Source organism: Schistocerca gregaria, chromosome 4 (assembly GCF_023897955.1).
Source record: "Schistocerca gregaria isolate iqSchGreg1 chromosome 4, iqSchGreg1.2, whole genome shotgun sequence".
Taxonomy (NCBI): domain Eukaryota; kingdom Metazoa; phylum Arthropoda; class Insecta; order Orthoptera; family Acrididae; genus Schistocerca; species Schistocerca gregaria.
In genome coordinates, this window is record NC_064923.1 from 147,792,217 (window position 1) to 147,805,017 (window position 12,801).

General features: G+C 41.6%; 1 protein-coding gene across 1 annotated transcript in view; it reads left to right on the forward strand.

Moving 5' to 3' along the window:
- LOC126365953 (translational regulator orb2) overlaps positions 1 to 12,801 on the forward strand; it is a 1,712,650-nt gene that overhangs the window by 26,748 nt on the left and 1,673,101 nt on the right. The window lies entirely within an intron of this gene.

Consider the following 12,801-nt stretch of genomic DNA (forward strand, 5'->3'; position numbering starts at 1 on the left):
ACAGCACCTGCCCTGTTCCCTGATCCTTTGTTAACAGAACTCGGATTGCAGCAAGGCAACCTAATAATACTATTGTCTCTGTATTTTTGGAAACAAATTATGGAAATCACATTGTTCTGATTATTATTCCAAGATCTTTTTGTGAACGATCGCCTACAAGTGCACAAAATCTCTTCAGTGAACGTAATCCCTCTTCTCATGTAGTTTCGAGTTACCACTTGCTTTCAGCTTGCTATTTGTCTTTCGTTAACTTCTTCAGCGGCTGGATCCCAATTCAGTTTGTAGAGATGTTATACCTAGTAACGAAAATTTGCACTGATGCTCTATTAGAGCAACAAAAGAAATCGTCCTCACCCTACGTAGTAATCGTTATTTGTAAATCTTGTTCTCCCACAAAGACTTCATTTTTAAGTCTTTTACCTGTACTGATAAGTAGGTCCTTAAAAAGCAAGGGTATAACCCCACCCCCCCTCCATCAAGGATACTACAAGGAATTTTTTTTTTTTCCTTTCATGTAAGCTGCTATTGACGTATCTCTGCCTCGGCACAAGCATTTTTACTATCTCAGCAATTGTGCGTTTTCGCCGAGAAATTTTTCTCTTCAATTGGACTGCATATTAGAATTTTTGGAAACTTGTAATTGCATCTTGACCTGACGAACAGTGGCAAGTTGGAATGAAAAGTGATACACAAGCAGTACAAATAGTGTTAATTACATTTGAGGATCTCTGGGCACAACAGTTATTTCTTCCTTTCCCAGTTTTGCACAGTTAGTACCGTCTTTTATGAACGTATGGAACATAATTCGTGATGGCTGGGTGTTGTGTGATGTCCTTAGGTTAGTTAGGTTTAAGTAGTTCTAAGTTCTAGGGGACTGATGACCGTAGATGTTAAGTCCCATAGTGCTCAGAGCCATTTTTTTTAACATAATTCCGCACTTACTGCGTCTACTCCCATTTCTTGTCCTTTTGACATGCATCAGCGCAGGGTCGGCACAGTTAGTGACGCATTTGGCGTGGATAATTTAATGTGTGTAGAGTGGCACTCGGTGTCTCAGTTGATTCTGGCTATACATCATGCAAATCTGTGTTATATGATGTTAGCGGTAAACGAAACATGACATGTTAAAATCTCAAGCCATCGTCTAGTGATCTGTTCCTCACAGTTCATGCTGACGCTCTGCATGTCATCTCTGCCCGGATTTCACCTGGTATCATCAGTCTGCTTGTCATTGCGAGTTAAACAATCCTTCGATCTTCTCATGGTGTAGACCCCACTGTAAGCTCCTGTTCCTAGTTTCCCTTGCACACTGTTTTCTTAAGTCCATCTTGTGACCTCTCCTTCTGCAGTCATTACACGACCATTTGTGCGGTCTTTTGGTACGACACCAATGATTCGAGCTTTCTCCAGAATTGGCAGATTGTGACACATTGCACGTAACAGTGTAATTCAGCAGCCCGTACTGACGTGTTTTAAGCAATACGCAACGCCTTCAGAAACTACACGCGAAATTTTCATATTCTCTTGCTCGCTATTAGAGTGCAAACTATTCGAGAGGAAAAATGAACAGCACGTTTATGTAGGAACTTCAACGTAGTTAAAGTTTGTACTGCGATACGATTTAGCCGAAGGTCACGGTATTCGAGTTACTCAAGTGAATATCACTTTTGTACATTTTTGTTGAATAATTTGAAAACTACAGTCTCTAGCAAAAACATGGCCTAGTACAAAACTTAACTACATTAAGTTTCCTACAAAAAGGTCCTGTTAATTTTGTCTGTGGGACTAATAATTCGCACATAGTGAGAGAGAATATGAAAATCTCGTGCATGGTATTTGAAGGGATTGCAGATTGCATAAAACGCATCGGTAGGGGTAGCTGATTCACTCTGTATATGGCCTGTCGTGCTGTGTTGCGACTTCATCCCTAACGTTAAACACAACTATTAGCCATCAGCTATATCACACTTCATGTGAAGAAATGTTATTTCATTGAAAATAACCTATAAAAGAGTGAAATTGTAAGTAGCATATGTCACGAGCATGGAAATACTGGAGAATCACATTTCAGCGTTCGATCAAGGTGTTGATGCTGCAACTATCTATTTCTGTCCCTGTTTTTATTCAGAACTGAGTTAATCTCACCAGTTTTGAGATAATTTTGGACAACCTTCTCTAACCATCTAATTTTCAGTGGAGAAAGGCGACATGCATCGTCTATTTGTAACAAAATTACACGTTCGGAATAAATGCAGGACGTTATCCCCATCAGTTACCCAAGTTTTGCACTGATGAACTTGTGAAGGGAGAGGCGAATCGCACTGTGGTTGTGTTCACACGACTGTGAGATCGTCTTATCGTATAGTGAGATTTCAGTGTATGTTTAATGTGTTCGTTCACCACCCTAGAACCGTAACCAGCAATTCAAATGACATGGCCTTTTGCCATGTAAGTCTTGTACCAGAAGACGGGTTCCTCACCCATAGGTTGGCACTATTAAATTGTTTATCACATTATGTAAAGATGTCTATCACCTGTGTAAAGCAAAATTTTAAACCAGCATAAACATATGGAAGAAGCAAAATATTTGCCAAAGCACATTTAGCTAAGATTGTAATAATTTCGACGTCCCGAGATGTAAATCGAATACGTGTAACTAATGTAGTCTAAATCACTTATTCCACGGTAAATGTTTCCACTCCTGCCAACTTAGGACAGAAAGTTAGAAGTTGGGAATAAAAATGTTCAGTGTCAGTATCTATTATTTTGCAAATTCTAAGATTATGTCTGAATATGACGTGAGTCGAAACATGTAACGCATAATAATATATTTTTTTTAAAAATCTTTTAAACGACCTACAGGGTATTGAGACGTCATCACGATTGCTGACTCCTCATAGGTAATTATATAGTTGGTGCGTAATTCGTAGCGTTTTTACGTAAGTTTCATAAATGCGATACATACATATAACAGAGACCGGTCATAAACAGTATGTTCTCCTTCACTATTTATAATTGTCTCCCAACGTTAGGCAACTTTTCGATTCCGCGACTGTAGAAATCACGCTGTTTTGAGGCGAGCCATGGTCGGAGCGCATGGAAAGGAAGTTTCTTGAAGACTGTTCGATAGAGAGCGGAACAGCTGAAAATTTGAGGGTGCAACATCAGATGATGAAGGTGGGTGCAGGATGATTTCCCAACCCAACTCCTGTATGGTGCTTTTTGTCAGTCTAACAGAATTGGGGGGGGGGGGGGGGGCGGTGACGTTATCGTGGACGTGGAGTAGCATCACATCACGCAGCCGGCCGCGGTGGTCTAGCGGTTCCAGGCGCTCAGTCCGGAACCGAGCGACTGCTACGGTCGCAGGTTCGAATCCTGCCTCGGGCATGGATGTGTGTGATGTCCTTAGGTTAGTTAGGTTTAAGTAGTTCTAAGTTCTAGGGAACTGATGGCCACAGATGTTAAGTCCCATAGTGCTCAGAGCCATTTGAACCAACATCACGCAGTCTTGCTTTTCATTGTGCTTGGATTCCATCTGCATGCGTCTCAGTTGTTGGCAATAAATGTTAGAAGTAATAGTTACACCTCGAGGAAGCAATTCGTAGTACACCATAGAGTCGTTATTCTAGGAGATGCATAACGTCGTCTTTTGTGGATTCGTGCAGGGCTTTGTACGGGGACTTGCTGCTTTTTTCGGCTCCTTTCTTCTTCCTATGTTAGCTTACGGACACCATTTTTCGTCACCAGCAATGAAATGGTAGGTATTGTTCACGAGCAAGTTGATGATGAGCTTGCAGCTGTTTTTTTGTGATTTCGGCTTTGAGCATGCGGTACCCATCCGCCCGATTTTTGAATCTTCCCCACTGCATGTAAATGTCTCACGATGGTGGAATGATCACAGTTCGTCACATTTGCCACTCCTCGAGTACACTGACGTTTGTAATTGCAAATGCGTTCAAACGATCTTCATCAAACCCGGAAGGTCTTCCTCAATGTGGAGAGCCACTGATGTCAAAATGATCCTCCTTAAAACGAGAAAACGATTTTCTTGCCGTGCTGTATCTAGTGGCATTATCCCCACACACGGTGCAAATATTCCTGGCCGCCTCCGCTGCTGTCATCCCTCTGTTGATCTTGAACAGAAGAACACGTCGGAAATGTTCCGATATTTCCAAATGACAATATGTAAACTCAAATAGCAACAGTGTACCACAAATAAAAAACAGATAAATAAACCCATAGCAACTGGAATACCAACATGTAAAACAAACACGCTGCGAACTTGTGCACCAGCCTAATATTTTCTTTACTGATAAGCAGACAGGATAAATTTATACGCAGCACTACTGTAATAATGAAAAAGACCGTTATTTCTCGCATTATATAAATTAGCTTTAATCCGAGGTAATTAATATCAGTTAATAATAATAATAATAATAATAATAAACGTGCTCTTTGTAACTTGAAAAATACTAATTAATTCTTTGAACAGTTTTGAAATGGTATACCGATCATCACACACGAAGAGATCGAATAGTTTCGATAGTGCGCAGAAGGAGTGAATCCAGCAGAGCCACAAAGTCATCAGCAAAAATATCATGCATAAAATTTGCATTTCTGCCTATTTTCTGGCATTTAAATCCTTTAGAGCCCACAGTAAGGTTATCGGATTTATAACCATCCTTGAGCTTCTGTGGATGTACAAAGGATGTAATAACGCCAGTGGAAATCGTGGTATCCACACTTAAAAAGACAAGGAAGAAATCTGCACTGAATGGTAAGTACACTGAACATGCACTGTATACATTTTTACTCGAGTCGACTGATGGGTTAGCTAAAAATTTTCTGTTTGGCAGCCTGATGTTTTCGTATACTACGTCTTAGGAAATGCACATTCAAATCAAAAGCAAGGAAATGTGGTGCACGTGATGTGGCACAAGGAAGTAAATGCACTTCAGGAGAAAGCTGGAAGCGATACTTTTTGTACAGCTATGTAAAACGCACCACGAAGAAAGAAGAACGTAAATCCTATTCAGTCCATTCATTACCTTATCATTTCCCGCCGAAAGCAAATCTCACGGCAGTCTTTATCTGTGGCAATGGGAGAGATCGGTTTAAGATTTTGAGGCGTGATTCTGTGCCGGCTGGTATACACCTAACCCATGTGCAGTGCGAGCTCATTATGCGCTGACTCTTAAATATTTAATTAATTTTCGCGTTAAAAATTATGGAGATGGGTACGTGAATAAATCGGAAATGTGTACTGACTAATTAAGCGGTACTGGCTGAAATTCACAACCACTAGCGTATTCACAAAGCACGTGAAAGTTAATAGCAAAATACTGTTTCTTCATAGCACTGCGATTTATTTTAACTTGCGAATAAATTTCCAACGTTAGCTTGTGCTTCCTGGAGGACCACTTTGTTTACTTTCTCTAATTACGTTATGTTTTTTTTATATCAGATTAACTTTTGTTATGAGAGATATTGTATACTTATAACTATTAACGTTGGCGGAAATACGTATTTCGTATCACCAGGCCCGCCACGTGGGGCACGAAACTGAGTGGGGCGCCGAAATGCAAGATTTGTATACATCACGTGTTACAAATAATAGCGAAAATTTGGAGGAGTGAAGGCGTACGAGGGAAAATGTGGGGGAGGGGGGGGGGAGGGGAGGTGGCTGCACCAAATGGTGAGTCGCTTGCGGGAAAAATTTTATAGAACAAGCCCTGCATAGCACTGTACAGTTCCATGTCATTGAAGAAGGTGTCCACTGCTGTAACAGTAACGATATAACGACTTTAATCAGGCAATCGTAGGGTTGTTTTGCTGGAATATCAGTCACGTCGAAACCTCTTACTCACTCCCACTCAAGATTTCAACTCCGGGGGAAATTACTGTGGGATTGCAACTCTGCCAGGGACATGAAAGAGAACGTGACTTTGGATTGTAGGTGTAGATGTGAGACTCAACAAAAATATGAAATATTTTTTTTTTTAAATATGGATCAGCGATTATTTGACTGTACGGAACTTTTAGTCAGTGATGTATTTCTCATCTACATAAAACTGACATCTGCTAAAATAGGTGAAGAAGAAAAGGGAATAGAAGTAGCTACCACGTAACAAAGAGTGTTTACATGTTGTTGAGCTACTCGGCAGAAGTTGTACTCGCAAGGCACTTATCCGAAAAGTTTTAGGTATGTTTATTCTGAAACATTTAATCTTTTCTTTCTTTGAGACGTTGCACAGCACCCATCCTCCCTTTCACTGATAACTGTTCTCTCTAGTATAAGCTTTCCTTCTAAACTGTTCCACGTATTACATCTGTTATTAAATTTCGTGAACTTCTTGTCTTTATTCTTCATAAGGAAGAATATAACATACAGTCAAGTGTCTAATATGAAATGAAATTTGGAAGATCTATCGGAAAGGATTTTGCAAATATTATTCCTTATCCCATCTAGCCAACTTGTGACATCTTCATTTTTCATGGTTTATGGGACCTTGATCGCCTCTAAAGTGTTAACGGTAATGAATATGACCTACTGCTTCTGGGACTTCATCGTAGTGTGGAAGAAAATATGCTAGTTGATTAGACAGTAAGTCTACAAATGACGAAAGCCCATGTAGACACGCCAACTTAAAAAGTATTGCGATGAAGCTTTCCTAGTTGATATGGTGCTCTCAGTGACCATTCTATTTATTGCTTTTCAGGGATATTTTCACACAGACTCTTTTCTCCTGAATATTTTTTAATATATTCTATATCTTTATTGGAAAGTAAAAACTGAAAACTTGTGGGGGCTGAGTATCCAGTTTTCGATGTCTTCTGATTTTTTAACTAATTAAAGAAATATAACTTTATTTACCAACAGCAGTTGTAAGCGTAGACTGTTGTTCGATTTTCTTATCAAATTGCAATTGCAGGAAGTCGAACCAGGGTTATGAGTTCATAAATTTCTTAAGTAATACCGAAATGTGGCACTCAGAAAACATGTAGTTCAAAACAATAGCTGATGTTCCACAGCTTCCATTAATAACCAGTAAATAAATGTCAGTTTATTCGAGCTTTTAAATTGTTTCGTTGTCACTGAACGAGCTGGCATCGTTCGTAAGGAACTGGACTCCCTTTCAAACCTCCTACTTGAGTTACTTTTTGCGTGGCTTCTCTAAATCTAATAAGGTGGATGTCGGGCTTCCTTAAAAAGGCGCGGCCAATTTACGTTCTCGTGTTCTTAATATCGGAGTTTGTGCTCCCTCAACAGTGACCCCGCAGTCGACGGATTGCAAGCATTAATTTTCGCCGGCCGGTGTGGCCGAGCGGTTCAGTCTGGAAACGCGCAACTGCTACAGTCGCGGGTTCGAATCCTGTCTCTGGCATGGATATGTGTGATGTTCTTAGGCTAGTTAGGTTTAAGTAGCTCTAAGTTCTAGGGGACTGATTACCTCAGATGTTGAGTCCCGTAGTGCTCAGAGCCATTAGAACCATTACTTTTATGTTGTTCCTGGGACAAGTGACATTTGATACAGCAACGTCGTAATTTTCGTATCTTTTGTATTGTATTCCTATTTAGTAATCGTTTTTATCATGAACTTTAGAAATTTTACCTAGATGTCAAGTTCTTATCTAACGGAATTTCCACAGGCGTGTTCTGTGCTTTGGACGTTATTGACTTCTGAAGTACCTACCACTGAAGACAACAAATCCCATTTTGTGAGCAATACAACTTCACTTTTCTTCCCATACTGCCTTCAAAATGATTTAGAGTAAATTAAGCCCTTGCGAGACATCTATAGGTCTGCGAGAAGGATAATGCCTTTCTATAGCTGTCCAATTTCTGGAAATTCTAAACTCCCTGCTGGTGATTACCTTCGTCCACATTTTAACTATTCTTTTCATTTCCTTATGAGCATATATTTCATAATGTAATTTCACTTCAATGATCGAAGACAGATGTTCGAAGAGCACCCTTTATGTTCTCCTTGGACAGTTCCATGGAGCACTCCGATCTCCTTCGTAAGCGATCGCCATGCGATTGCGTAGCACCGTGTCAACAGTATTAATTGTTTTTAAAGGCTTTTTAACCTTGGCTCTCCTTCCACTTTTATTTAAAAGACTTGTTTCGTCGTTTAGCTCGACTAGAGGTTAGCGCGTACTTCGTCGCATGGAGACTTCTACCTGTCTACATCGGTCCACATAAAATAACTTCACAGACAGCTATTATTTTTCTTAATCGCTTCGAAGTTTGCATGTTTTGGTTTTAATCGTCGTATCGTATGAAAATTGTAACACACACTGTCTAGTCACTCTTGGAAGGTGCAAGCTGTGGAGAAAAAATAACTAAATTTTCAGTGGAGGGCAAAAAGTTGCTTTGTGCTGTTACGACTGGGCTTTGGATATTTGGAAGTTGCATAACTACCTAAATTAAAATTAGTTTTAAGTTAATCTGTTTTCGCGGCTAGGTATCTGTATTTCTTTTGGTGTAGATATTCAATCGTTGTCCGTAAGATCTAATGTTCCATTTATACTTACCTCGATGTCGACGGAACGTTTGGTCCTAACCTGTCTGTCTTCTTTCAGCCAGACATTAAATGTCACTCCATAATTTCTAAAAGTTTGTTGTTTTATTCTAAATTTACCTCAAATGTACTTTCCCGGCATACAGCTAGGCTTTCACCGCTTCCGAGATGTATATTTGGGATTCCACGGTAATCTCGATTTTTTATTAAAAGGTTGATTGAGTCGGACCTCAGTGTCAGGAAGGCAAGGGCGCACTGCATCCAGCGGGGCCGTTCTTACTAAAAATAAATTGTGACGCTGAAGCCATCCCGGACAGCTTTACTACTTACAGGGGGAGGCCACAACAGTGGTGCCATTAGAACAACATAGTGCGCTAATAGTAAGGTGTATACAGAAGCAATTTCTAGAAAATTGCAAGAGAAGTTTTACGCGTCGATGGTGTACCGGTGCGTTGCGTCCCTGACCACGATTTGGCGGCGGTCATGTGGTTAGCGTTCAAGCTTCCTAATCAGTGGTTCACTGTACTGAGCCCATTCAGGTTTTTGTTTTGTGTTTTAAATTCGTATTTTGTTTCAACCTTGGTCATATTATTTCATATATATTATATGAGAAAGGTAATATAATGAAAAACACGCGTATTTGCATCTGCATTTATTGAATTTCTGATGTTATTTGGCTGTTCAGTAATTTTTATTATTACAGCAAATATTATATTTATGACTGTCGACAAGTAAACGACAAAAGGCATGAACTTTTCCTGAAAAGGTACGTCTGTCGTGATTTGGCTCTGAGCACTATGGGACTTAACTTCCAAGGTCATCAGTCCCCTAGAACTTAGAACTACTTAAACCTAACTAACCTAAGGACACCACGCACATCCATGCCCGAGGCAGGATTCGACCCTGCGACCGTAGCGATCGCGCGGTTCGAGATCGTAGCGCCTAGAACCGCTCGGCCACCACGGCCGGCTTAGTGATTTGCGAAGCACCCTTATACCTCTGATAGGACGGGCGGCGCAATCCCTGTTAAGGCGGCCACTCCGCGCGGTGAAGCTATTCTTAGAAATATACACTAGCAAATAATGTAAACTAAAATCACTATTGCCACCATAAATTCAGCAGATTCCGTGTCAGTATTATACTTTCATCCATATCTGTTCCACATTGATTACTACTGACATTTTTCGTAAAGAAAATTCATATACATTATGACAGAGATTCCCAGAAGATGGTACGCGTACCACTGGTGGTGTATGTAAAAATAAGAGTAACACTTTCTGATATAAGTAAAACATTCTCTCACATTATTTTTAAAGCAGAATGATAGTGAGCAAGGCCGACCGCTTTGGCCGAGCGGTACTAGGCGCTTCAGCCCGGAACCGCGCAGCTGCTACGGTCGCAGGTTCGAATCCTGCCTCGGGCATGGATGTGTGTGATGGCAGGTTGGTTGGGTTTAAGTAGTTCTAAGTTCTAGGGGACTGATGACCTCAGATGTTAAGTCTCATAGTGCTCAGAGCCATTTGAACCATTTGATAGTGAGAAAACTCGCTGATAAAATGTTAAGAAAATTGATTTGCCGCGGAACGTTTGTATCGGACTGTATGCAGGTCAAAGGAAGGTAGGATTGAACCCACCCTAATTCACCAGTCTTCGTAACTTGGATCGGAATGATTTATCTTGTTTTGACGCTGGCGATATTTTGATCGTGTCTTGTCGGCGGCTGTTCTGAAGTTCTCGTGCCGCCTTGCTATTGCTGCCAACGTACGCGTTGTACCGATGTGTAGCGCTGTAGCAATCATTATGCAGTGGACTCGTTTGTTCTTGGTATTTTCGCTTTGTTGGGCGTTATCCTAAATGACACCGTGATACGAAGAAAGCTTACGCCTGGAAAGTGTTCGTATTACAACGAGGTGATTCTTGACTTCTCGTGTAATGTAAAGTTTTATTTGATTGTGTGACTTATGCATGATTGTGTTTTAATTTATCGATGAAGCGACTTTTAAGCCAGGAAGCTCCTTCTACCTCAAAGGATGGATTTAAAAGCCGGAACCAACACGTAACCGCAAGTATGACAAAAGCAGTTACAGTTTGCCTTTTCAGTAAACGCCGATACAGCAGCAAGTGACCACACAACTCACTAATGCGTTGTATGCTTAGATATTCTTTCAAATTAAAGCGTGGAGCCGTTCTTATTAGCACGTCATCAAAGTTCAGAGCACTCTTGGTTAGTTGGCAGGTCTATTGACCTTTTTCAAAGGAAATGTGCATTGGCTACAGATATGGTTCAAGCGGTTTGGGGGAGGGGGGCGAAAAAAGCACAAAGAGTCCAACAGTATGATATGAAGGAGAAATGAAGACATGTCTTCAAATATAGAAGAAACGTTATTGTAACAACTACAAGAATGCACTTACTTCGCCCTCCAAATTAGTGCCACAAGTGAATATGAACTACTCTGTGAAAAAAGTGCTTCTACTAAACTTTATTACTCTCTCTCTGTGTGTGTGTGTGTGTGTGTGTGTGTGTGTCTGTGTGTCACATTTTTATCGCCGCGCGGGATTAGCCGAGAGGTCTAGGGCACTGCAGTCGTGGACTGTGCGGCTGGTCCCGGCGGAGGTTCGAGTCCTCCCTCGGGCATGGGTGTGTGTGTTTGTCCTTAGGATAATTTAGGTTAAGTAGTGTGTAAGCTTAGGGACTGATGACTTTAGCAGTTAAGTCCCGTAAGGTTTCACACACATTTGAACATTTTTTCACATTTTTACCATAGTAGCTGATCTGCACGACACAAAACTGTCTTCCCCGCCGGCCGCGGTGGTCTCACGGTTCTAGGCGCGCAGTCCGGAACCAAGGGACTACTACGGTCGCAGGTTCGACTCCTGCCTCTGGCATGGATGTGTGTGATGTCCTTAGGTTAGTTAGGTTTAAGTAGTTCTAAGTTCTAGGGGACTAATGACCACAGCAGTTGAGTCCCATAGTGCTCAGAGCCATTTTTTTGTCTTCCCCCCCCCCCCCCCCCCCACTCCACCCCCCGCCCCGCCCTATAGCGTTCCTAACGCTGCGGAAAAAAATGGTTCAGTTTTGTGCAACGGCTGCCCCCTCCCCCCAATACAAAACATTCGTTCAAAAGTGACCAAGCTATAGTTTTACTCCCTATTATTTAAAAATGTCACGTGGTACGCAGTGACAAAAAGTCGGGGAACCCCTGCATTATGTCATGAATCATGGAAGTGGATGTAAGAATTTTCCTGGGGCTACGACCGATAAATATCTAAATAAGGTCCTGGTTGGAGGGCAGCCTGCTGGCCAGTTGTGATCGCGTGTTTGATTGCACCTGCCTTTATCGGCCGGTAGCATCGTCAGAAGCGTTACTTCTCAACTCGGCAGATCCCAGGTGCCCGTTCCGTAGAGCCGAGCGGCGACGCGTCCGCAAATAGCGACAGGGTCGCCTCATTCCCGCAGCTAAAAGTGAATCGCGCTACACCAGCAAGCAGCCGTGTGCGTCCGTGCTAGCCTGTGCAACATGCCACGTGCTCTGCGAAGGTGTTTCCAAGACGGTCGCCGGTATCGTCGAGTCCTCAGAGCAACCATCGTTGTTATTTAAGTAGAGCTCCCGCCAACAACGCCTAACAGTACTTCTGTAACATGTGTGACGGATTTTATTTTCACGAACTCATCCACACTGCGCCACGATTTAAGTAAAATTCGCGAGGGAGAAGCTCTCTTGAAGTGTAGCCCTATAAGTTGCCTATAGAGGCACGACCTCAGTATGGCGGATTGCCCACTGGCGAACTGCAAAAATTGTCGCCGTCGGTTACACTTAAACAATGTTGGGAACATAGTCTTTCGTTTATTAGTTTAGGGAACGCTGGTATGAATGGCAGTAAGAAAATAAAACTGGGCGCCGGAGACCTTAACTTTGACGGGCAGCGCTCTTCCAGATAGATCTTACTAATCGACTTAATGCTCCAATTAGCTCTCCGACAAAGCTGCAGGGCTAGATAAACGGGAACAAATCGTAAAGCCGAGAACGATTTTACGCAGTTTCATTCCCGGCGAAAGGCAAGTACGTGTATCCTCTTTTTCTCTGACACTAGTATTTGCATTATTTCACTGTGAGGTATCGTTAACCCACGAAACACTTCGTGACCAAATGAATATAAATATTGATTATATAATGTAGCTGTTTCCGGGATGTAGAACTTCGACTTTGACTGGAAAGTTATTCTTCTAAAAGTGACTTTTCCTTATTCACGGAAGTATTTTGAAACCTGAAAGTAG